General features: G+C 46.1%; 1 protein-coding gene across 10 annotated transcripts in view; it reads left to right on the forward strand.

Annotated features, from left to right (window-relative positions):
• Positions 1–26580, forward strand: part of beta-Spec (spectrin beta chain) — a 211948-nt gene that overhangs the window by 74532 nt on the left and 110836 nt on the right. For all 10 annotated transcript variants that reach the window (XR_011714206.1, XR_011714211.1, XR_011714208.1 and 7 more), the window contains one exon: positions 16331–16368. The gene's annotated coding sequence lies outside the window, so the exon portion shown is untranslated. The remainder of the gene's footprint in view (positions 1–16330; positions 16369–26580) is intronic.

Genomic DNA, 26580 nt, shown 5'->3' on the forward strand with positions numbered 1-26580 from the left:
ACACGTAAATATGAAAAACAATGATTTACCTATGGTTCTCATCCAGTGGGGTTCTCATCCAGTGGACACATCTTGTAGAGCAGAATCCGTGCTGTCATGGTCGCCCCTGGCTCGGGTTATTTGTTGTAACATCACATTTTGTTATGTATGAAAGACAAGTGTTGGGATAATCAGCAGACAAGGTGTCGGCTCATCTTGTGGTACAAGGAACTTGTACTCATGCACCTCCTCCGTGATACCTGCATTATTAAACTTGACGATCTCAGGTTAACAGTCAGGCTGAGCTGGTCTTGCTGCACTTGTCCAGGTGGTACGTGAGCGTGCAGTAACAATTGCTGTTTTTGGTATTGGAATTAACGATGCCAGGTTAACCTCCAGGGTATCCTGTTTCCAGTATTGTACTGGATGGTGCCAGGTTGACATTCAGGACAAGATATTTCTTTTATAATGCCATGTGGACTCCAGATGACAGTCAGTATTCGTGCGTTGTTGAGTTAGTGTTATAATGTCAGTGTGATATATGGGTCATCTCACTTAAACAGTGTTGAATGTTAGGTGTTGGTTATACATTCACAACACCTGTGTGTGAGCGTGGAGAGGAAGGAGAGGAGGTTGTTGCCTGTAGGCTGTGGGTGAGAGGGTTGTAGGTGGACGGGTGGCCGTGGGAGTGAGAGGTTCACCTTTAATAACCCAGTGAGCACCTCCTCCGTGAGGGAACAATATACTTGGCTCTGCTCCCGCACCTTTACTGATGCCCCAGCATGTTGGTGGCCCCAGGAGAGGATTCTCTCTCTCTCTCTCTCTCTCTCTCTCTCTCTCTCTCTCTCTCTCTCTCTCTCTCTCTCTCTCTCTCTCTCTCATAGTTTGGCTTGTAGTTGATTTATATGATTAGAGTTGTCGGGGTCTCTATTATCACAGGATTTGTAAACCGCACCATTTTCCAGGGATGTAGTGTCCAGTAAAGTACAGTTAAGTGTTCTGTTCACATTAATGTTTATGGTAAGTTATCATTATATAGCGAATGTAATGTTTGGTAAGTCTAGGAAGGCTTCAGTCAAGATACCATAACAGTTTTTATCCAGGACGTATTGCTTATGGTGCCGGCTGGTGGAGCGCTCCCGTCAATACCTCGCCAACCCCAGCACTTGAACCACCATGGCTCCCGGGTCCCCCAGTTGCATTACTGAAGCTTTTTGGGCTCGTCCTGCGGGGCTTGTGATGCCCAGTGTACAGTGTCTTGGGTCGTCCATACACCACACTGTACCTTGAGTGGCGTCCATGCACGTAGCCACTGGACCTTGGGCTACTCACACACACCGTCCTTACTTCACCACTGGATACTAGGTGTATGTTATGTTACAACGCTGTACTGTCTTCACACAGCATGCTGACTACAGCCTTATGGTCCCTACATACCCCGGGTTTATTGCAATACCCTGGGGTGTTTCTGTCTTTCGTCTTACAACGCATTAGTCATGCCAGCCATATCATAATTTTCAAGGTTGCACGTACTGTAACAAGCAAGGTCAAGCAAGGTTGTACACCCACCGTGACAGTACAGTATACTACAGTACTCTGGTTTTATATACACCACAAATACGTACAGTTCAACACCACCTTGGGTTTTGTATCAGCCGTACATACTGTAACACCCCGGGATTTACACACGACCTGCCTGCGGCATCACCCTGGCCTTTACACACATCCTGTATTACTAAACTCGAGGGATGACCTGCACCTTGTGTACCTCAACATTATGGATTACATGCACCTTGTGTACCTCAACACCCAGGGATTACATGCACCGTATATACCTCAACACCCAGGGATTACATGCACCGTATATACCTCAACATTCATGGATTACATGCACCGTATATACCTCAACATTCATGGATTACTAACCCAGCCATCATCCAAAGGTCCTTCAGTGTGTGTGCAGCAAATCAGTGAAGCGTCTGCAGTGTTGGGGTAGATCGAAAACTGAAGGTGAACTCCAACGTGAATATGAGAGATGCAGTATTGATATTCCTGTGGAAAATACTGGTTGGTTTGTTACTTAATCTTCTTACAGGTTTAATTCTTTGCTGGAATGACAGACTGGGTTGAATGTACACAGCTAATCTACTGTTGGAACAGAGATGCAGGTGGAAACATTGGGAAGAATATCATATCACAGACCCACGTGTTTAACCTGCTTCCTGCAAACCTCCGGATCTCTTGACGCTCTGCGAATTTTGATATTTAAAATGTGGCCCATTATCATTGTCACTGATATATATATATATATTAGAGAGAGAGGCAGTCCCAGACGGATCTCCGCAACACACCTCTCGTTACGCCTAACCATTCTGAGGGTTGACCGTTATTTACAGTGCTTCATATATGGTAATTCAGTCAATGTGTAACCACTGTAGTACCATGTTTAGTACCATGTTAGTACCATATGGCTAAACATGACTAGTGAGCTTTCATGCTGGACTGATCGAGTATTCTCTCAAGATTGAGTAGTTATCAGTATCTTTTATCCTCAGTATTCGTGTTGACTACATCATAAAAGAGGTCGGCCTTATTGGTCGGACACGAACGATTCCGTGGGAAGTCATGGTTGGGTTTGGTTGATCATGTGGTCCTTCCCTGAATGATACAGAATCTTGTCTTGAACTTGGATGGTTTTCATAAGTTTACCAACTACGGACGTCGACCTTAATGGTCATATAATGTGCGGTCAGGGACGTATCGCTGCTTGTTATTATATTGGTGTTACGCTGGCAACCTTCCAGACCTGTGGCTCTTTCCCTCTAGCAGGTGACGTACGTTAAAGAACCGTAAGACATAAATGTCTCATGTTAACATTGATCGTGTTAAGGTAAAACGTATCTGGTCATGTGCTAACTGTATCTTGCACGTGTATAAGATCATGGTGCAAAATGTTGTCCTCAGCCAGCAATGGGACTTGATATGAAACATGAGTTGTGACTTCTGTGATGAATATGGATTAAAAAAATGATTTGAGATGTTTGTCTTGGCTTTATTGTCTTTAACACCACCATGGACCATCTGACACTGTAGTGAGTGACACGCTTGCCCCTAACTTAACTATGAGATACTCCAGGGTTTCCTTTACCATTTTCTGTGTTACGTGCTTCATATTAACGTTTATCTTGACGTGAAATATATTTTTTTTCTACGTAAGTTTACAAAACAACTTTTCATGTTTTATTTCTGTTTTCTAGTTTCTTATATGGCGTTTTGCTAGACAGATGGCGGGTCTTCATTCTTCCACTTTGGCTTAGTTCTGGAAAATTATTGTTTACACACGTTGACGCATGTTCCCTCGACCACTTTGACCTTCTCGTTAAACATCTGCTGAAGTACATATATGTAGTTATCGTTAATGATATCATCCCAGCCTCTCCTGTCCTTCCCCAGATATTACAGTGCCGTATCGGACAGTGGAAAATGTTAGCATACGTTCCAGTCTTCCATTCTCGCCTGCCTTGAAAGGTGATGTTATCATCCATTAGTATGTTACGTGGGAGACTTCTTCTGCATGAAGAGCATCATCATTGGCTTTCCCTCTCCTGTCTTGAAGGTTGGTAAAATCGGGCCAGCCGTCTGGAAGATGCAAATGTTGCCGTGTCGTATTCGCAGAATGAAAGGTCGTCGGGTCACATTCTTCCTCTGAGGTCTTTCACATTTTTCTGTCGAGATGTGATGGTTCTGTTTGTGCCCGCTATTCTGTAGTACTATTTATTTCTTCTCTTTCTATGTAACTGAGAAGTTAAAACTTTTCCTCAGTGTAAAGAATGTTATTTTCAGTGATCCGCTGGCTGACTTAAGTGGCCAGAATCCTTCTGCTCTGAGATTAGTGTTGGGTTATGTAGATTATTGGATTTGACAAAGTCGATCAGGTTATTATATCTTAGCACTTACGAAAATGGTAATGATGATGTCATGTCAGTGCAGTTGGTCGGGCAGGTGTGGGATTGCTTTGCTTCCTCCTCTGTGGGGTGGGGGTGATGTTAGGATTGTACCCTGAGGTATGATGACAGAGTCCACATATTTTCTTTTTTCTGAAGGATGTGTAGTGCTGGTGTAGGTGGTGTGCACATTTGTTAAGGACGGAGTTCCAGGTGTATGGAGCAGTATGTGTGGGTATGTTTACAGAGGGTATGCCAGGCTCCGGCGACGCTACGTGCTGTTCAGGTCTGTTATGTATAACATGGGCGGAGAGGGGGGGGGGTTATTGCTCTGTACGGAGAAGTTTCTCGTTATTTAAAAGTGGTTTTTGGCTCACTGCTTGCTGGTGGTTTATTGTATTTGACTCGGTGTGGCTTTCATCCCTGTGTGCCTTGTTCTGTCCATAGTGCAACACATGTGGTCCTCGATTAGCGATTATGTAGAAAAGGAAAAGAAAGAAACCTGTCATTCGTGTTTGAGCGATGCCACTGTATCATTGTGTGGTGTGTGTCACCTGGCTCGGGTGTTTTCCTCTGCCGCGTGAGTTTGGCTTTCCTCAGCAGGTCTGCAACACGGTTCCCTCAGCTTTGAAGAGTTAGTCATCCTTGATCTTGTCTGACTTATTGTACTTTGTTTTCTCAGTCATAATTGTCTCTTGGCATATTTAGAATATATCCTTAGTTAAACATTTCGCACTTTTTTCTCTAAGGAATCGAAATATGTTGACGAATAAACATGAATGAGGAAACATTGTACAGCGATGTTTGACTTTTTTCATCTGGTAAACTATTTCTGTAAGGTAGCACGGGCTTGATATCATAAACCATTTCTATAAGGTAATACCGACTTGATTTCTATATTTATGGCCCAATGTCATTGTTGTGTTATTGACTGATAATCATGTTCAGCAGAACCATTACCCTGAGCTATAACGAGAAGTTGTTAGATGTGTTGATGCGTATCTCATCATCAAGTGCACTTGTATCAGTGGAAGTTTGTGAAGTCTTACTGAATGTGTGGGTCAAGTGGTCACCCCCCACGAGGTATTTTGATTTGAGCTTGTCTCAGTAGGACATTGTGGTCTGCCGCACGGGTCTCTCATTGGTTAGGTCTCGCTCACCTGGTGAGGCGGTTGCCACTACTACTGCATGTATTGTCCGCGAGAACAATAAACCTGATAAGATGCACCAACGATTTTATCAGTAGTCTGAAAAGCAAATCAGTCACAGACTATGTTTCAGTTTTCAGTGTGGTTGGGTCTAGTGGTTTTAAGGATGCATAGTTTGAGCAAGCCTAGGTTATTGAACCAAATGTAGCTTAACCGATTTGAAGTGCAGTGACATTTTCTAATATAGAGATAATGGGTTGGTTGTATGCCAGCATATCTGTGTCCATCGTGGGGAGAATATTGTGCCAGCCGCTGGGTCTTACATAATACTCCACCTTTTCATGTTATGTGATGGTGTTCGAATTGTGATGGCGAAGCTTCAGCGCAAGATGTGGGGACTTATGTAGAAATGTAGTTCCTTCGTTATTACCATTTCTGCTTAACATTTGTTAAGATTCGTAGGAGGAGAGTTGTGCGCGGGAAGTGAGGTTAGTTATCGGGGTGAGGCAACAGACTGGTTGGGTGACAGAGAGCAGGCTGCGACGGTGGGTCCAGTTGGGCTTAGAATAGTGAACAATACTGGTGGGAAAAAATGACAATGGTAGGAATTTTGTGGAGGTCGGGTAGGGTGGTAGGCGATTGTTGCTTGGCTCGGTTCCCTGGGGCAGCGTGGAAAGCGAGGCTTTGCATTAAGAGTTTTTTTTTGAACCCGTGTGTTCGCTCTCTTCTGCCAGACCCACTGACACCAACGTAACTCGAGGTAAGTCGGTCATTCACTGGTGGGTGCCACATTCGCCAGAGAATAATTTACTGTAAGTTTAAATCAGCAACATCATCTGAGGGCGGGGGACGTACTAGGTGAATTATTAGTAACAGTGAGTATGCGATGGTACCGTGAGCGAGTGGCTGCTGTACGTGAACGTATCGTCCGCGGGAGGGAGTGGTACGTGAGGCGGCACCGTGAACGTACCGTACGTCAGCGGGAGGGAGTGGTACGTGAGGCGGCACCGTGAGCGTACCGTACGTCAGCGGGAGGGAGTGGTACGTGAGGCGGCACCGTGAACGTACCGTCTGCGGGAGGGAGTGGTACGTGAGGCGGCACCGTGAACGTACCGTCTGCGGGAGGGAGTGGTACGTGAGGCGCCACCGTGAACGTACCGTCAGCGGGAGGGGGTGATACGTGAGGCGGCACCGTGAACGTACCGTCAGCGGGAGGGAGTGGTACGTAAGGCGGCACCGTGAACGTACTGTCAGTGGGAGGGAGTGGTACATGAGGCGGCACCGTGAACGTACCGTCAGCGGGAGGGAGTGGTACATGAGGCGGCACTGTGAACGTACCGTCAGCGGGAGGGAGTGGTACATGAGGCGGCACCGTGAACGTACCGTCAGCGGGAGGGAGTGGTACGTGAGGCGGCACCGTGAACGTACCGTCAGCGGGAGGGAGTGGTACGTGAGGCGGCACCTTGAACGTACCGTCAGCGGGAGGGAGTGGTACGTGAGGCGGCACCGTGAACGTACCGTCAGCGGGAGGGAGTGGTACATGAGGCGGCACCGTGAACGTACCGTCTGCGGGAGGGAGTGGTACGTGAGGCGGCACCGTGAACGTACCGTCAGCGGGAGGGAGTGGTACGTGAGGCGGCACCGTGAACGCACCGTCAGCGGGAGGGAGTGGTACGTGAGGCGGCACCGTGAACGTACCGTCAGCGGGAGGGAGTGGTACGTGAGGCGGCACCGTGAACACGGCCGGAGCGAGCCTGGCAGCCTGACGCGCTCGCCTCATTCACCGCCGGGAAACTTGACCTATAAATATCAGGCCGACTTGTGTAGGCCGGGCCGGTGGCGGCCGCCTGGCTGGCTGGCTCTAGGGTCTTCGTCTCTCATCAATACGTTCATCACCTTCACCTGGCGTCACGCTGCCCGTCTCCTGGTTCAGGCCATTATCGTGTACATCATCTCTCATTACTGAAGACTCTTCCCATTTTGGTTTCCCGTGATTATGTCTAATTCTGACGACCGCTCCACAAAGCTAGCTGTACTGTACTTCCCTCCACCATGTGTTTCATCCCCTACTCTCTCCTTGTCTATTTCTTCTTCCTTTCACTGGTTTATTCCCGGCCTTCACCCTCCCCACTTCCCGTCCCTTTTCTTCCCTGGGTTCTGGTACTTCCTACCCACGCCTCGTCTCCCTGCTCACTCCTCTCCTACTCTCATCTCCAGGAGTTTCTCCAGTATTACCTGCCCTTCTTTGTTCCTTCCCTTCTCCTCTCACGCACTCCACCTCTCATCTGTTTGACTGCTCCCTTCCTCGCTTGTGTTTTCCCTCCACACTCACCCTCCGTCATCCCCGCCGTTTTCTTTTCCATTTCTCCTTGTTTATCGTACGGCGTAGTTCCCTTTTCTCATTTCTGACCATTAATATGCTCTCTTTTCGTGTCCTCCTTTTCTTCCCCTCTTCTCCCCTCTACATGTTCTTACCTACCGTATGTGCTGCTACACCTGGTGCTTCTCTGGCCGTCCGTGGGGTAGGGTCTCAGGCTGCCCTAGATCTGTCCTCCCCCCTCCACACACACACACACACACACACACACACACACACTGCCATAATGGGAGGTGGCCAGGGACGTAAGCTTCTACAAGGGAAGCCCACAGGAAAAGATAATCAGAGTAGACCAAGTATTAGCAGGTGCTGGGAGTAGCAGAGGCAGATAGAGGAGCGGGGTGTAGTGATGGGTACCTGTGTGCTGGAAGCTTATGGCAGGGGTAAAAGAAATAAGATGTCATGTGTACCTGACAGCAGTTTTGACATTATCATCATCAAGGAAACAAGCCAGAGATTATGACGCTCGCCTCTTATCTTAGGAGACACGGGTTCGATTCCCAGGTGGGGTATGGAAACACAGCTACTAATGCTAAAGCCTCTCTGGGCTCTACAGTAGGATTAACGTTAGCTCGTGATGACGAAGAAGAAGGTAATCATTATAACGATTGTGAGGAGTACCTGCTGGAGACAGTCAGTCACTTATGTCTGACTCTGGCTAGTGAGAAGAATGAGCTTTGATTCTTTTTGTAGATATGACGAGTCTTACATTTTGAAATGTTCTGTGTCACTCTGCCTGGTGCACCATACTTGTAAAAAGTAAATGTCAAACATTTATTTCAACCTCCAACAGCAAGGTTCGAGTCCTTGTTGTTGGAGGTCATTATGTATTCTATGAAAGTGGGCGTTCTTGTACAGTATATTTGTGTGTATATATATAAGGCCATGTGGCCGAATGCCATGTAAGGTTTTGCCATCACTTGGTGTCCGTCCGTCCGTCTGTTAACTACCCCATTTCAGCGCTCACCATGTATGGAACATGTGAGCTAGTGTGAACCCAACCTGGCCCGTGTGTCCCTCTGCAAAACTGTCCGGTGTCCGACCATTATCCAAGATGGCCGCTGTTGTCAGCAGGTCGGTAAATTTCCAGCTTGGTGAGGGATGGGCACTCATGTGAACTTGTAGTTTTATTTCATTTGTATAGTCTGTTTTGGAGAATTTAAAAGGCAGTGCTACTGGTGATACTTTTGAATGACTGAACGGTATTGTGTGTGGTGTTTGATTTTTTGAAGAGAGAGAGAGAGAGAGAGAGAGAGAGAGAGAGAGAGAGAGAGAGAGAGAGAGAGAGAGAGAGAGAGAGCATTGCATGTGATGGTAGGTATGATCCTGGCGTACATGACCTGGGTGGATGATGGCCTCGTGCGTGCCACATGAGTTTGTCTCCCACTAAGGTGGTAACTTGCCTCAGCGACCCGTGAGTGTTACACACTTACCTATCATCCAGAGCACAGTTTCATGAAGATCTTAGTCTTTATGCACGATTTGTGTGTATGTGAAATATGTTTTGTCATAATGTTTGTCCCTTTTTTCCCCCTTATTTTCGTTTTCTGTATCATACATACACTCCTGCTGGTATTACTCATTTGTCTACGTTGGTCTCTCACGATGCAGACGGCGGAGTACGCGAGAACCCATCATTTATAGATCTCTTGCAACATTATCCCACGCTTCGGCAAAGGGATACTTGTGGGATATTACCTTCAAGGTTGTCTGCCTGTCTGGTGGTACGGTGGGAGGCTGGCTCGATTATATTGGTTCTTTCTCCATTATTTTCCTTTTATCGGCTTTCCCAGGCGTTAGAAATTTGTTTATGAAGTTAATGATTGGTGACATTATGTTGCATGGTTTGGATAGACTTGTTAGGACTTGTTAGTAATGTTTGTAATGAAGCGAAAGGAAGAATAGTGAACGGTGTGTAAGGTCGTCCATCAGTTGACCGGTGGGAAGTGAACCTCCTGGGACCCCGGCACCCAGCGGTATCGAGTTTGGACCTGTCTCTTCCTTCTCCCGTCCCTCCGCCTGCCGCCTCCTCTCCTCCTTCCCGGTATCATACACCTGATGGCTTGATAATTAGGTAATGATGTTGTTTTCCGTTGAAATTAGGTTCCGAGAATTCTACGACCCAGTGCGTGAGGAGGAACCTTCACATCAGCTTTTTGCTGTCGTATCTTCCTCGTTCTCTCGCCTCATGTGTTGCTTTCACCTGTCCTGCAGGCGACCAGTGCCCGAGAAGGTATTGTTTGCCTGAAGTCATGCCTGAGTGAAGGTTGCTTGGGTAATACGAGAAGAGGCCGGCCGGGATCCAGAACCTGCCAGTGAGTGGGCGAGCCGGCCCCGGATCCCCACGGGCTACTTGTGGTCAGCTTGTGGCTTGTGCTTGTTTTGTCCAGTGTTACCACTGGTGGTGGTCATACGTGTGTGTCAGCGGAGGTTGATGTATCTGGTCGTCAGTATGTGTGTACATTGCCATGGATCTTGGTGAAACACTGAGTCAGGCTCGCAGTGTTAAGAGTCTATTTGGACTTATTTTATTGGTTGGATATTTCCGACTACTTCAGCGAGAGGAGCCGTCGGGTCTGGTGCCAAGCGTGTTATACAAGGATGTGGTGGCCATTTGGCTTAAGATGGAAGACATGGAATCCTTCGTTAAAGGAGTAGGATCTTCTACTTTTTGATGTTAATATCCAGGCTATTAGCTTGGTCGATGGCAGTATGGTTTTTAGAGTTGTTGATGTGAACTGTGGATGTTTGTAGCATTTCCTGCTGTGTCTGTGTTGATGATGTTGATGTAGACCTTGGGGATGGTTGTACCTGTGTTGACCACGGTGTACGTGTTGTAGGTTGTACTGGTACTTCAGTAGTGGTTATGGTGCTGTTACTGGCATTCATAGCTTTGGCCACCGTTCGTACTTGATGTTGTTGTACTGATGTTGATTCCTGTGTCCTTATGTTTGGGGAACGGGGCGGAGGTGTGAGAAGTCGTTAGAGTGGAGGTTATTAGAGTGGTACTAGTGGTAGTTTTAGTAGTAGTGATAGAAGGTGGTGTGATGGTAGTAATAACAGTAACAGTAAGTGGTCTAGTGGTCGTATGAGCATCATCATGAGCAGTAATCGGCCGTAATGATCATCCTCTGCTGGAGTAAAGAAAGACAGGTTTACCGTGTGGTGGTTGTTATGTCTGGGTAGTGTGTGTGGGCGGCGACGAGGCAGCCATGGTGGGGGTATATATAGCGGGGAATGTCCCCTTACCAGTACGGTATACGGGGCCTCAGACAGGCACGGCCTGAATGTGGACCTGCGAGGTAGTTTTTCCCTTGTGCTCTCACACGCACGGCGGTTGGTGTACCCGGTCGACCGGCCTCATGTAAAGTATTAAGCAATGTACTCCCACAAGCCTGTGCTACCTCCCCCGGAGAACCGGTTCTCGTTGAAAATCTTCAAATATATTCATTAGTTAATTTTTACTTTGTGTAGATAAGAAATGATAGAGAAAAGTCTTGAGTACGTAACGCCTGTGTTTAAGGAAATACACCGGGGGGAAATGTGTGGTGTAAGGAAAAGTTCCTGATCATGATTTAACTTGAAGTGGTTTTCCCCGGGGCGCCACAACCGTTGCAACTGGTGTCCAACCTGGCCCATTTTTTTTTGTATCGCCTTTAATAGAAGACGGGGTAACAGTGTTGCCGTCGTTGCTGGCCACTGTCTTTGTAATCAAAATGTCTATTGTTTCTCTCCATGTTGTTCGCCTTTGAATTCTAACTTTCGTTCTCGGGTGTAACCCAAGAGACATGAAGTTTTCTCCACTTGTACTCCTCCATACGTAGGTGTCCTAATGAGAACTGTGAATGTGTGAAGGAATATTTCTTAGTGTGGTAGTGTACACGCGCACCTCTGCCTCACTCTTTGAAGACTAAGATTGTCAGTGTTGCCAGTTATGTTGCTAATGCGGAAGTGCTTCATGACGGATCTGGGACGGGCGGACCCCATGGACGTAAGGCTAATACGATGGGATTTATCATATATTATAGAACATAATCTGCTCTGTTTCGCCATAGCCTGCTGTAGCGAGGTAGCGTTAGCAACAGAGCAGACGATGAACCCTAGCGTAAAATTCCTCGCTGGGCTCCTCCTCTTGTTCCAACTTTTGGAAAGTAACTATACAGGAGGTGAACATTTCCAGGGTCCTCGCTTTTACACCTCTTAGTCGTTGACATAATTTTCTCCCCATGTTCCATGGGATGATCTATTCGCCTTTGAACTGCCTCACCAGCAGTTCTTCGCAACATGATGCGATCCTTCGTACCCACACCATCAACCTCCTGGTAAAAATCAAAAGCTTCTCCTGCCTCACACGCTTTAGTTAGGCTTTACTGATTATTTGCCTCAGGAGAAGATGCTTCACAGTAGAGATGAGATGTGTTCAGTGTCATGGGTTGATGTGGCAGGTTGTCCCCGCACGTACATGTTTTATATCTCTCCAGCAGATACTGTGCTGTTAACGTGATAGATACACCAACACATTCTCTTTAGCTTCTTGTGTTACAGAGTGATTTCTGGAATGAATGAATGTTAGACAAGAAGAAGAAAAGAAATCAGAATGTTTGTGCTGATGTGTTTATTTAGAATGTGTTTTGCATATTACAGTGGAAATCACAGGGTTGCACCGTGGCACCATATCCAATGGAATTATCCTCGTCTGTCTTTGAAAGATTATCACTTATTTTTGTGGGCATATATCAGTAATCTCCAGGTCTTCCTCCTCCCTGATACTGGATCTACCGGAGATAGATACGTGAATAATGATCTTACGGTACGGTATGGAAGGAAAAGGAAAGCAATAATAAGTATTACATTAATGTCTTAATTTTAGTGCGTAGTGTTGTCAGCGTGGTTGTGTTGTACCTGAGTGTACCAAGTGGGTGGGAGCTTTACACTGGTGAGGTTCTATTTTATAACTTTGTTGTGTGTCAGTTGGCTGGTTGGCTTAATGTTACCGCTTGTAATGTGTTAATGAGGTAAGCCATTTTTCACTTAACATCCATCAAGTCTCATAGAATTTTCGTCCTTATTCTTACCTTACAAACCTAGTTCATCGTCAGATCCGTATTAACACTAAAGTCTCATTTAGCACCACTTTGCTTTAGGTGGCGTTGCAGACACTTCTCGTATTTGAAGTTAATATCTGAGTGCGCGAATAGATCATTTTTCCTTCCTAAATTAACGTACGATTCACAAGTGAGTTGTGGAGTTGAGAGCGTTGAACGGTGGAGTCATGGGTTGTGAGGTTAGGAACATTGCGCATGGTCATATGTTTGGAAGGGATGTTGGAGGGAAAGTGTCGTGTAAGGGAAGTACGGTAGCTATCCTGGGAGAGCTTTAGTAGCAGTACCGTCACATTTATATTAGTCTGGGATCTTGCAGGAAAAAACAGGTTGGCTGGTGGGTGTGCCAGTTGGCATGGTTGTGTGTGTGTGTGTGTGTGTGTGTGTGTGTGTGTGTGTGTGTGTGTGTAGCTCGCTGATGTACCGCGTCAAAGCCTGGATGAGGTAAGTGATGATGGCCGGTCATGTAGCACTTTAGTCCCTGCCGTCAACCAATAGCTACAGGATCTGATGTGATGATGGCCGGGTTGTGAGTACTGATGCATCATCCATGATGTGATGATGGCTGGGTTGTGAGTACTGATGCATCATCCTTGATGTGATGATGGCTGGGTTGTGAGTACTGATGCATCATCCATGATGTGATGATGGCCGGGTTGTGAGTACTGATGCATCATCCATGATGTGATGATGGCTGGGTTGTGAGTACTGATGCATCATCCATGATGTGATGATGGCCGGGTTGTGAGTACTGATGCATCATCCATGATGTGATGATGGCTGGGTTGTGAGTACTGATGCATCATCCATGATGTGATGATGGCCGGCTTGTGAGTACTGATGCATCATCCATGATGTGATGATGGCTGGGTTGTGAGTACTGATGCATTATCCTTGATGTGATGATGGCTGGGTTGTGAGTACTGATGCATCATCCATCAGGGCATAACATTGTGTGTACCGCCATCACCTGGCGGGCAGGTGTAGTTCACTGTGATGTACTACTTACTGATGCAGTTTGTACACGAGTGATTGGCTCATTATGTAGCTTGTTCAGCGATGGTGCGTTCCGTGTGGTTTTATGTTTAGATAATCATGTAACAGTAAACATTAGCAGATCTTTATTATTAGCAACGTGATTTTTCACAATATAAACGGGTCTCGTTCAGTTAGTGATATATTTACTTTATTTACGGAATTTATTGCTTTCCTTTGTCCGTTGCGTTAACGTCTGGCTTACTAGTGTATTGATGATGGTGTTGTTATGACTGGGGAGTTGGAGGTTACCACGTGGGGGGGGGGGGGGGGGGGCAGCACGGAAACCAAGTGGCAGCATTACCTGCCCTACCCTACCCTGCCCTGCCCTGCCCTGCCCTGCCCTGCCCTGCTGGCACTGGTGGGTGTGGTAGCCAAGTGTAGAGCATAACGTCAGGGCACCAGAATACCTGTTGGACACCAGAGTCTCACCGCCAGACACGGCCGACAGCTGGCGTCGCGTGTTCTCATTGATTTTCCCCTCCTGCAGTGGCGGAGACCAGCTGCGTGCAGGGCCTGATGCACTGGCGCCCTGTGTGGCGGCCGCTCGCTCCTTGTTACACCGGTGGCTCCTGGCCTCCCCACCAACACCACCTCTCATGAACGACATGGTGGACCTGGTGTAGTAAGCTGCTACACCAGCAAGCTGTGGGGCTACTGGTCAGGTATACCGTGCTCATCTCTGACACCCACCATGATCCCACCACCGTCTCTGCCCTGCCCATACCACCAAGTATCGCATGCAAACAAAATAAGATTTTTTGACATAAATGGATTTTATGAGCTTAAATCCTTTGTTGGTGGAATCAAGCAGATCCACTGATACACACGCTCACCCGCTTGCATACACATATTAAAAATCAAGTAATGCTCAGTTGTTTATATAAGATTTTTTTTTCCTCTGAAAAGTTTCCCTTTCCCTGTGTGAGAGTGGCACATCTGTTACCGCCTCACGCAGAAACGGGCAAAATCGGCTGCCTCGATGTGGGAAGTTGGAAACCGTCTTTAAGGCGTTACCCAACCTTTTCGTTGTATAAGTTCGCCTTTAGTGTGGAATACCAGACTACGAATACTAGGTTTGATCATTCTTGACTCGGATACGTGAGGTCAAGACAGATACTGTACACCCTTGTAAGATGAGCAGGAGTTGTGTGTTGTAGCGAGGCCGCAACTGGAAGTAGTCGGCAGAGGGGAGTAGGACCCAGACGAAATATGTGCCTGTCGCTCTGCGTGGAAACATCCCAGGTGATGAGGATGGACACAGCTCTCACGAGCAGCGAGGCTCACACAAACTCGGGAAGAATAGAAATGTGGGCAGGAGGGAAAGCTGCCTGTGCTGTACAAGTCACGTACGTACATCGTCGGTTTCAAGGCGACTGAACAGTATACCGGACCTCATCATGTGGCGTCTGCTGCTTGATAATGACAACTTAACTTGTTTGGATCATACTGAGTAATAGTTAAGTATGTGCAACAGCTACACGGCCTCTCTCGCAGTCCTTATGAGGCACGACGAAAATTCAGTTTAGATATAGAATGTACGTGCAGGTAATTTTGTCTGCTGGTGTATTTTGGTGGAAGAGTAGATTTCGGATCCTTCTGCCCTACGCCCCATTGTTGGTTCATTTTTCTTCTTTAGGTATTATTTTTTCCCCTCTCCAGAGCTGGCTGCTTGTATGCCTACATCACTAGCTAGACCACGCAATACTGGACAAGCTGCTGCGTCACACGAGTACTGTGTGGCCATTGGCAACTCGAGTGTGGGCCGCTTTGATAACTTTCCCTACACCTCGAAGCTTTGGAACTCTAACCTTTTGTGTCTTTCTCAATCCCCATAACGTGGCAGATTTTAAAAGAGTTTTTTCGCTTCTAAGATTCGTAAAAACTTTCCTACTATCCTCTTTTTTTTCTTTTCAGTAACCTCTTTATACTTAAGTACAGGCCCGGCCTTGATTTGGACTGTTTGTCTGTGACTGGAGCCTCAAAGTGAAAAGAAAACAAACTTTGGGCGGTAGAATAGGACTACCTTTAAGGGTCAGGTCAGAGGTCAGATAGTCATACCCAAGTTTAGTGGTGCTGGAGAGGTTAAAATCGTAACGTGAAGGATAGTGATATTGATGATGGTCACCTCCTCAGTAGCATGACGTAGGCACGGTGTAGGCTGGATGTGTGACGCCTGCTCACGAATTTTTTGAACCGATTCCACACGTTAGACTCAAGACTTCCTTTGTCATAAGTTATTCTGTGATTGGTACAGTGTACAGGATGTATAATTTGTAACTCCCTATTTTAAGATATTTATTATTGTCTTGTTTTTCTATCGATTGTATTTAAACAAATGAAGATTACTTAGTATATATTGAGGCTTTTATTCATGTACTCATCCCTCTTCCATATATACTCCGGCATTTTCAAGACATATTCCTGGACGAACAGGAATGTTTAGCCTCTCGTGAGTTCAGTTTGGACATTGTTAAAATTGTTAAGAGTATGGTAAATTCTTTCCTCATTGTTAAAATTGTTAAGAGTATGATAAATTCTTTCCTCCAGTCCTTCAAGTTTACATTTGTTTCGATCGATTTCTTATTGTAAAGATAATCGAATATGTGTCTAGTCCGTGAGGCTAGTCACAGGTACGTAGGTGTGTGTGTGTGTGTGTGTGTGTGTGTGTGTGTGTGTGTGTGTGTGTCTAGATATGATATCTTGTTATTGACACTGACTTACTCATGTATTTGATTTTTGCAGGTTCCGTAGCACTGGCCATCACAGCAGACCCCTGAGTGGTGAGTGCATGTGACAGTTGTTTTTTGTACATCTTGAAGTTGTGGCCATGATTTAGGTGTTAATGGAGAGAGAAGTTGAGACGTGGCCGCAGGTGAGGAAAGTTGTTGTTGTGGACGGCCCAAGGTGTTGTGTCATAACTCGGTCCATGTCATGAGTCACTCATAACCAGATCCATGTCATGAGTCGCTTATAACCGGGCTCCGTGTCATGAGTCATGCACGCAACTACAGACACTAACCAGGACCATGTCATGACCCTCAAGGGTCAGGTCAAAGATCACGCCGTCGTGCCTAAGGGTCGAGCTGTCGTGCATGAAGGCCGCACCATCATTGTTGGTGGGGGTTAAGTATGTGTCAGTAGCTCACCAAAATAGAAATATAAGTTGTAAGTCAGAAAGTGTCGTAACATGAGGTTTACATGTGATGTGGATTAACTGTTTGTTACCTAAGTGGGAAACTTCTGATACATATTTTTTCCATATATTTATAAACTAGCAAATGACATTAACCAGAGGAATGTACACCACATGGAGTCCCAGTAGGAACTTTTGTTCAGTGGTATGTTTATTGGATAACAATTTCCGAATGTGTTTACATGTGGTGTAGTGGCCGTGCTCGTGCGTATGTGGTCATGGTATACCAGCTGGAGGAGCAGAGAGGCAGCGTGCCACGCTCCCAGCAGCCTATCGTGCTCGTGCAAATGACTGCCCTTCACCCTAAACTCTCCCCATTTCCCTCTCTACCGTATGATACGCCCAGTGGAGGGTTTAACGTAATTAAATTGGTATTAAGTTTTTAGCGCGTCATATTGAAACATCCTGACTGTGAATGGGAGCATTAACACATCTATGTATACACTATGTTTTTATGGTCTCGCAATCCGTGGATGGTGTGCTTTTGACACGTTTTGCAAATGTATGATATCAGAGTAGACGACGTAATATATGTGGGTGATTTATTGCTGGTTTAGATCTACATCATCAAGTGGATCCATTGGTGGTGTGAGGTGGCCGTCATTGGCTTAGCTTTTCCCCTCGACTTACGTATTCATCCCCAGGTGGTGAGATGACGATGATAGAGTGGACGGAGGATTTACTTAATGCTAAATCATGTGTCATGATGATATATGTTGACGACACACACTTGTGAGTGAAAGGCTTTAATATTTTTCATAACGCGACGCTTACTCTCCACTTGCTCATATCTTGATTATTTTTGATTTAGGTATTAGAAACTTGGAAAGATATTTGCTAATGTATTGTATGTTATTTTATGTAATAATTGTTAACCGTCAAGACCAATGTGTGGGTGGTAAGGAATATACAGGAATACTTACAAGTTTGGGTTAACCCGTTGTACCATCAGTCCAAGCTCTTCGCTCTTCATCGTCTTTCGTACGTTGTTATTTTCCTTGTTATATCATGTCTACTTGTATTTTTCTTGGCTTCTATTCCCTCCCAGTTGGTCACTGTATGTCTGGTAGTGGTCCATAATTAAGAATAGTGGTTGACCTCATCCGTTGGGCAGCACCTGTAATGCTACCGTGTATGTATGTCCGACTTGCGACACCTTCTTGGCGTTACTAAGAGCTTTTCGTCAGAGAGGACGAGTGTCGCATTTGTTGATACTGAACGGTGTATGGTAGGGGTTTGATGGCCATATGTATCTGCCAGTCTGGCGAGGAGTGTCTCCATAATGCTGGTGGGCAGTGAGTCACTCAGCCAAGATTTCTTGGGAATCGTGTGTGTGTGTGTGTGTGTGTGTGTGTGTGTGTGTGTGTGTGTGTGTGTGTGTGTGTGTGTGTGTTTGAAGGGTTCCAGAGAATGTCATCATGCGGTAGCTGCTAATGATATAAAAAATTTACCCGATATTGCACTAGGAATGTTTCCGTATGGCAATAGAGGGAGATACAAATATAGTGGACGTGGATGGCCGGATATATATATATATATATATATATATATATATATATATATATATATATATATATATATATATATTATTTATTTATTTATTTATTTTGCTTTGTCGCTGTCTCCCGCGTTTGCGAGGTAGCGCAAGGAAACAGACGAAAGAAATGGCCCAACCCACCCCCATACACAATGTATATACATACACGTCCACACACGCAAATATACATACCTATACATCTCAGTGTACACATATATATATACACACACAGACACACACATATATACCCATGCACACACTTCACACTGTCTGCCTTTATTCATTCCCATCGCCACCTCGCCACACATGGAATACCATCCCCCTCCCCCCTCATGTGTGCGAGGTAGCACTAGGAAAAGACAACAAAGGCCCCATTCGTTCACACTTAGTCTCTAGCTGTCATGCAATAATGCCCGAAACCACAGCTCCCTTTCCACATCCAGGCCCCACACAACTTTCCATGGTTTACCCCAGACGCTTCATATATATATATATATATATATATATATATATATATATATATATATATATATATATATATATATATATATATATTTTTTTTTTTTTTTTTTTTTTTTTTTTTCGCTGTCTCCCGCGTTTGCGAGGTAGCGCAAGGAAACAGACGAAAGAAATGGCCCAACCCACCCCCATACACATGTATATACATACGTCCACACACGCAAATATACATAAATACACAGCTTTCCATGGTTTACCCCAGACGCTTCACATGCCTTGATTCAATCCACTGACAGCACGTCAACCCCGGTATACCACATCGCTCCAATTCACTCTATTCCTTGCCCTCCTTTCACCCTCCTGCATGCTCAGGCCCCGATCGCACAAAATCTTTTTCACTCCATCTTTCCACCTCCAATTTGGTCTCCCTCTTCTCCTCGTTCCCTTCACCTCCGACACATATATTCTCTTGGTCAATCTTTCCTCACTCATTCTCTCCATGTGCCCGAACCATTTCAAAACACCCTCTTCTGCTCTCTCAACCACGCTCTTTTTATTTCCACACATCTCTCTTACCCTTACGTTACTTACTCGATCAAACCACCTCACACCACACATTGTCCTCAAACATCTCATTTCCAGCTCATCCATCCTCCTGCGCACAACTCTATCCATAGCCCACGCCTCGCAACCATACAACATTGTTGGAACCACTATTCCTTCAAACATACCCATTTTTGCTTTCCGAGATAATGTTCTCGACTTCCACACATTCTTCAAGGCTCCCAGAATTTTCGCCCCCTCCCCCACCCTATGATCCACTTCCGCTTCCATGGTTCCATCCGCTGCCAGATCCACTCCCAGATATCTAAAACACTTCACTTCCTCCAGTTTTTCTCCATTCAAACTCACCTCCCAATTGACTTGACCCTCAACCCTACTGTACCTAATAACCTTGCACCTATTCACATTTACTCTTAACTTTCTTCTTTCACACACTTTACCAAACTCAGTCACCAGCTTCTGCAGTTTCTCACATGAATCAGCCACCAGCGCTGTATCATCAGCGAACAGCAACTGACTCACTTCCCAAGCTCTCTCATCCCCAACAGACTTCATACTTGCCCCTCTTTCCAAAACTCTTGCATTCACCTCCCTAACAACCCCATCCATAAACAAATTAAACAACCATGGAGACATCACACACCCCTGCCGCAAACCTACATTCACTGAGAACCAATCACTTTCCTCTCTTCCTACACGCACACATGCCTTACATCCTCGATAAAAACTTTTCACTGCTTCTAACAACTTGCCTCCCACACCATATATTCTTAATACCTTCCACAGAGCATCTCTATCAACTCTATCATATGCCTTCTCCAGATCCATAAATGCTACATACAAATATATATATATATATATATATATATATATATATATATATATATATATATATATATATATATATATATATATATAATTTTTGGCCTCTGAAAATGTCGAGACAGTACCATGTATATAGTTTGGCCTCGGTGAAGAAAATAAACATGTGGAAAGGCAGCGGATGAGCATATATTTTAGCGGAAATGGGTGTGGGAGGGGCAGGCAGGAGTCGAACGGGAAACTTAGGTGGGATATATGACCCTCGCTAGGGTGGAGGAGCTGTGACCCGGGCCGACTTGGCGGGTCAGCTGCTGGAGTGTGTGGACTAGTTGCCTGTTGAGAAAGTGGCTTACTCCACCAGATGGTGGAACAACCTGGCTACTGGAATGAGTGGACTGAGCGAATGGATACCTCTGCTCGTAGCTGGTGGAGTGTGTGAACAGGTTGGATACCTCCACGGGCAGAAGTTGGTAGAGGGAGTGGCTTCATCAGAGGGTTGGGTTGCAAGATGCCTGGGCGAGTGGTTGGTTGCAAGACTTATGTGGAGGGATGCACTGGTGGATATGTAGGCGAGTGGGTGAGTGAAAGAATGCGAGAATGTAGCAGTGGATCGATACTTGAACATAAAGCCAGACTGGGCCAACCTCACTTCCGGGCACGGCTGAAGAACCACCCGACCGCCACCGGTCGGTCGACCGGCCCTCGTCTGTCTGACGCCACCTTCCTCACGACTTACCGACGACCGCCCGCCACACGCCAGAACCAGTGTGGGGCAACACCCGTCACCCTTCCTCGTGCGCTTCGTCTCCTTCACTGTCTTCCACTTTCTCTGAGTGTATATATATATATATATATATATATATATATATATATATATATATATATATATATATATATATTTTTTTTTTTTTTTTTTTTTTTTCTTCTCTCGCCTTAAGATTCGTTTGAGAGTCGGAGCCGTAGATCTAAATTTGATTGTGTGCGATTAAATTCATCAGACTTCAAGATGAATCAAGTCCTTAGTGATGTCAGCATGTCTTATGATTGTTGACGTTTGTTACAAGTGGATAGTGGAAGTAATGTCACTCCTCACTAAGCTAAAAGAGAGACATTTCCATTTACTGGCAAATATCTCTAATCTTAGGATTATGTTGTGTGTCTATGGCATAAGCATTTTCTGTTCATTTTGTTAACATATGGTCCATCTTAGGGTGTGTGTGTGTGTGTGTGTGTGTGTGTGTGTGTGTGTGTGTGTGTGTGTTAATTTCACTGAAGCCGTGTGCACAACGTAATGATTAGTGACACTTCTTAATAACAAAATGTTTAAATTGGAAGTGAAATATACTTTTGTATGGCGTCATGTGTGACCCCCTCAAGTAGTGGTTGTTGTATTAGTTATCATATTGCTGGTTGGGGGAATTATACTGACTAGGCGTCAGCCAACATATTAACTACTTGTTGTGAGTTACAGTGTGATTGTGGTAGTGGTAGAGGGCAGAATGTTTATGTGCCAGTTGCTGTTGACGTGAGGGTGTGTGTTGGTGCTGGGGTAGTGAGTGGTAAGGACAGTGAGGGAAGGCTGGTGGCGGTGGTGTGGTGGGGAGGGACGCCGACGGCCGAGTTCATTGAGCGTATTAGTGCAGCAGGGGGAGAATTGTGGGTGTGTGTGTGGCTGGGACGACCCTCCGTGGTACATGCAGCAGCAGCAGCAGCACGCGGCGACGCTGTCGTTGGTCCCTCCCCCCCGTTATTATTGGTTGATACCGTGGGCCCACCCCAGCCGCCCGTCATGGTCCCCACAGTGCGGGGTGGGGCTCAGTGTCAAGGTCTTGCCTCCAGCACATACTACAGACCGCCTAGTGACGAGGGCACTACCGGACACCCCGCTATGAACTTAGGGAAAAGGTCCGTGTTTGGCCTTTATGTCAGGGTTGGTGGCCACGGCAGATACGGGAAAATGCTGAAGTAGAGGAGGTGGAAATATTTATTAAGATGTTCAGTTCAGAATAGAGATCGACACACGCACTCAAACACCACATTTACGCGGACGCTTAAACCCAGACAGTCTGTGTGTGTGTGTGTGTGTGTGTGTGTGGTGCAGGTGAGACACGAGACGCTCCCCCCATATACAATGACGACCAGTTTCCCCAGTATGCTAAGTAGAGTAGCACCGTAAGCCTAGTGGACCTCCTGCTGCTGTCGGTATAGTTTGTTCTGCTCTGGTGTAACATGTTGTCCCTCCCCCAGCATCACCTGCTCTCTTGCTCATGTCACCAACCCTCTGTCTGACATCTGTGGTGTCGGTATACAGTCTGTCTTTCCTGCCATCAGGTTCTCCCGTACGTGTGGTCACTCATCATTTTCCAGTGACTCTTCTTTGTACCTTCTCATCTTTCACCGATTTTACCCCAGACGAGTTATAAAGTAAGGAAATGATAATATGGTTCTTGACGTCATTTTAACTTGGTATTTTCTTTCATACCAAATTACGGAGGTAGCTTGTTGCGGCGGTATCTGCTGGTTTACTGTATTAGTGTACTGTATCTTCGCACATGTAAATATATGCCGCACACATATCTCATTACTATTCTGTACCGTCATACTTTGTTCTCTCCTGCAGATCTTCGTATTCCATGCTTGTACTTATATTGCAACCGTTCAAGTTTTACACCACTGTCAAATATATAGTTGCTCTTATGTTTTTTTTCTACAGTTCCTCCTCTCCACTCATACATATTCTTGGTTATCAATGTCCTTTGATTTCCTTCATATTGATATCTCAGTCATTATGTATCATACTTTCTTAACCTACTTACTCACTCATATACGTTATTGGTACGCCTTCCGCTTCTCTGGTGCCCCGTTCATTCGTTACCAAACATATTTACATTTTTACACAGTCCGTTCGTGCTCTTATTCTCTTTTCACCCACGTTGTTCGTGAGGCAGCTAGTTTACCCCGTTCACCCAGTACCTTGGTCCGTATAGCACTTGGTGTGGGATGCCTGGCTATACATTTCTTCAGGAGTAGTCTTATTATCCTTCCTAACCCCCCACCCTTGTCCGCGTGTTGCACCATCCTCCCGTGTTCACACCACATTGATGTAGTGTTTCGGACGCCCTGGAGGAGTATCCTTGAGCCTTTTTGTTTACCAGGACAAATAAACATGGCTAAAAACTGTAGGAGTGAACCCGGATGACTTACGGTTTCCTCTTTGGGTGGGGTGCTTGACGTTATCCGGGGGTGACTTCGCTTTTTGAACTTGTGCGGGAAGGTGTCTCCTACATTTGTTGTGTGACAGCTTTACGTAATGCTTAATAACCTTTATTTCATGTTTACCCCCGGATTTGCTCGGTAGGTAGCCTTGTAGGGGTGGCTTGAGCCCGGTAACCAGCGTACTCATGGCAACCTGTTCTGCCGTATGTTGTGTATAACGTTCCCCTGCAGGTGGCTCGGCTCACTGTCCACAAGCTGGCCTATCAAGTCTCCTGCACTGGTTGACAGGTTGAAAAACTATAGGGACAGATACAGTGTGTGCTCTTCCATTACGTCAGAATTATCCAACATAGTCACACACACACACACACACACACACACACACACACACACACACACACAGACTGATAGATTGATAGATTGATATAATGTGAATGATCGTTGCACTGTTTGTAATTCGACAACTTCACTTGCCTTATGGAATGTTGTTATTACACAGTAATGTAATCTGGGAAGTATAGAGTTTTGAAGAGTGTGATGATAGGTTTTATCTCCATTATCTTAAGGTTCACAGAGTCATTTCTCATGTTTATCTCAAGGTTCACACAGTCATTTCTCTCATGTTTTTAGGATGAGGAAATGGTTGGTCAGTTGTGCATGCTGACGGTAATGTTAGCAGACTAACTAATCTGTGTCAGTTTTCTTCCCTGTTGCTGCTGCTGCTGCTGATGATGATGATGATGATGATGATATTGTAAGGGTTAGAGGACCTTTAGAAGCATCGTAAGGTTTTACTAAGTTAGAGTATGTTTATGTACAGTATTATGTTATTGTATTGCTTTATATCCCTCCTAATGAAGCATATCAAAATCTCGGGTAAATACATTAATGTCAGGGTTCCTCAAGGTCTTGATCGATGTCCAGTTGTGGTCCGCCTTCTACACATAACGTGCAACTCTGATTATCATTTACTCACTCGACCAACATTTGGTGTGTGTTTATATCTTAAGATATTACTGTGAGACACAGCAGAGGTACAAGTGCAGTTGTGATATTTATGAAGATGTAGCTTTATCTTGCCCGTATATATGTATCTTTTTCTGACTCCTTTAAAACCGTTGTCTTATTAGTAGAAGTTTGTGTCTACTGCAGCAGTGGAAGGTGAACCTTTCTCTTATAACAGAGTGGAGTCTGGGGGATGTTGCCTCTGGTCTTGTGTATGGGAGTCTGCTAGATGCTCCTCCCCTGCCGCCGGGGATCACCTACAGCGAGTAAGTTGATGCATGTGTGGCCGGAGCAAGCAGGTGTATTGCGTGTACCCCTGCTGCAGCATCCAGCCTGGCTACTCCTGCTGGAGCGTCCAGCCTGGCTACTCTAGCAGGAAGGTCTCTGACCGGCCTGCAGCACTTCCGCCAGCACATTTCGTGTAGCAGGTGGAAGGTGGGAATGTGAGATTTGCTGGAAGTATAAGAAAAGCAGGAGACTTGTCTGCGGGAGAGTGTTAACCTGTTTACCAACAGGGGAGTTACTTGGTTTGTTGGAAGACGGACGCCCTGTGTACCTCAGGACGGTACATGGGCACTGTCGGCTTTGCAGGGGGTTGCAGCCTCTATAGTTACCATACTAGGTGTGTTACCTCCTGTATACTTACGGAGGGAGAGACGTACCCACGCGTACACAGAGGTCTTCTCACCCAGGAGACCGGGAGGCGAGCGGCGAGGAACGGGCCGGTCTGAGACCCGGTGTGTACGCTTGTGAACAATGGGCCTTGAGAACGCGGACGAGGGTACGCTTGTGGATAATATTCAGGGAGGAAGATCGACATGTTCGACACTGCGCCTGAACATACATGACCTTTAGAACCCACGACGTGAACATCTTCACTCACACAATAACTTCACGAACGTGGCTCGCTGGTGGTGGTGGTGGTGGGGGATTGTGTGTGATGCGTAGCGCTACCCTTAAGTCCCTCCTCCAGGCCTGACACCACCCCCGCACACCGTGCTTCCTGCTGGCAGAGAGAGAGAGAGAGAGAGAGAGAGAGAGAGAGAGAGAGAGAGAGAGAGAGAGAGAGAGAGAGAGAGAGAGAGAGATTGTGCACAGTGTATAGTTATAGGAATGAGCCATCACTAGAAAAATGGACGATCTTATTGCTTCCCAGGTTGATAAGATAAAGGGGGTGTTGCCAGACTAGCCATAGTGGTGGGTGATTATGACAACGATATGTTTGTGGAGAGGAGTGTGTTCTTTATTGTATGTGTGTCATGTATGTTTGTAGGTGTGAGGGAATACTTGTTTACAAGTATCTTCGACGAAACTCATGAGGCCGGCTGGCGTTAGAGAGAGAGAGAGAGAGAGAGAGAGAGAGAGAGAGAGAGAGAGAGAGAGAGAGAGAGAGAGAGAGAGAGATGTGTCTTCCTGTTTTTGTGTATGTTTTATTTATATCCGCGTCAGAGTGTGGGAGTGCATGGGAAAAGTTGGGTGTAGCGAGTGTGTGTGTGTGTGTGTGTGTGTGTGTGTGTGTGTGTGTGTGTGTGTGTGTGTTTAAGGCTTGTGGTGGGTGGCGGCCACGTGCGTGTTGTACGATCAATAGAACTGTATGAGCGGTGTGCACGTGTGGGGTTGCCAGGCCGCCCTCTGCATAACCCTCTTGTGGGCCAGACATGTCGGGGGGGAGGCTCACTGTCTCTCCCGCCCACGTCTGCCGCATATCCCCCCACCACCACCATGCGTGGCTGTGATCCACCTTAACCTTATCATTCCATCACAACCCTTCAGTCTCTTGTGGATGCTCGCCTGACACACTCACTTGTTTCTTATATGTCAAGTATATGTCTTCCTTCCTGCAGTTTCACAAGTGTAACCCTCACCCCTCACCCTGCAAGTGTACCCCCGAGCGCTCCACAGTTGACTGGTTGTAACTACATCCCCAAGCGGGCCGTCCACAAGTGACGTGTACCTCGCACCCCTCACCCTGCACGTGTACCCCCAACCGATCCGCTACTGACAAGTGTGCCTGACGCCCCCACCCTCATCCTGCAACTGTACTTCCCGAACGGTCCACTACTCACAGGTGTACCTGACACCCCTCACCCTGCAGCTGTACCTTCCAGCCTCTCCCGTGGTCATGCAGTAATACCGGAGACTGCAACTGCGACACTGCCTGGAAGGCAAATACAGGCGATGCTTTGTGAATCGTGT

This window comes from Panulirus ornatus, chromosome 2, assembly GCF_036320965.1.
Source record: "Panulirus ornatus isolate Po-2019 chromosome 2, ASM3632096v1, whole genome shotgun sequence".
In the NCBI taxonomy this organism is placed as follows: domain Eukaryota; kingdom Metazoa; phylum Arthropoda; class Malacostraca; order Decapoda; family Palinuridae; genus Panulirus; species Panulirus ornatus.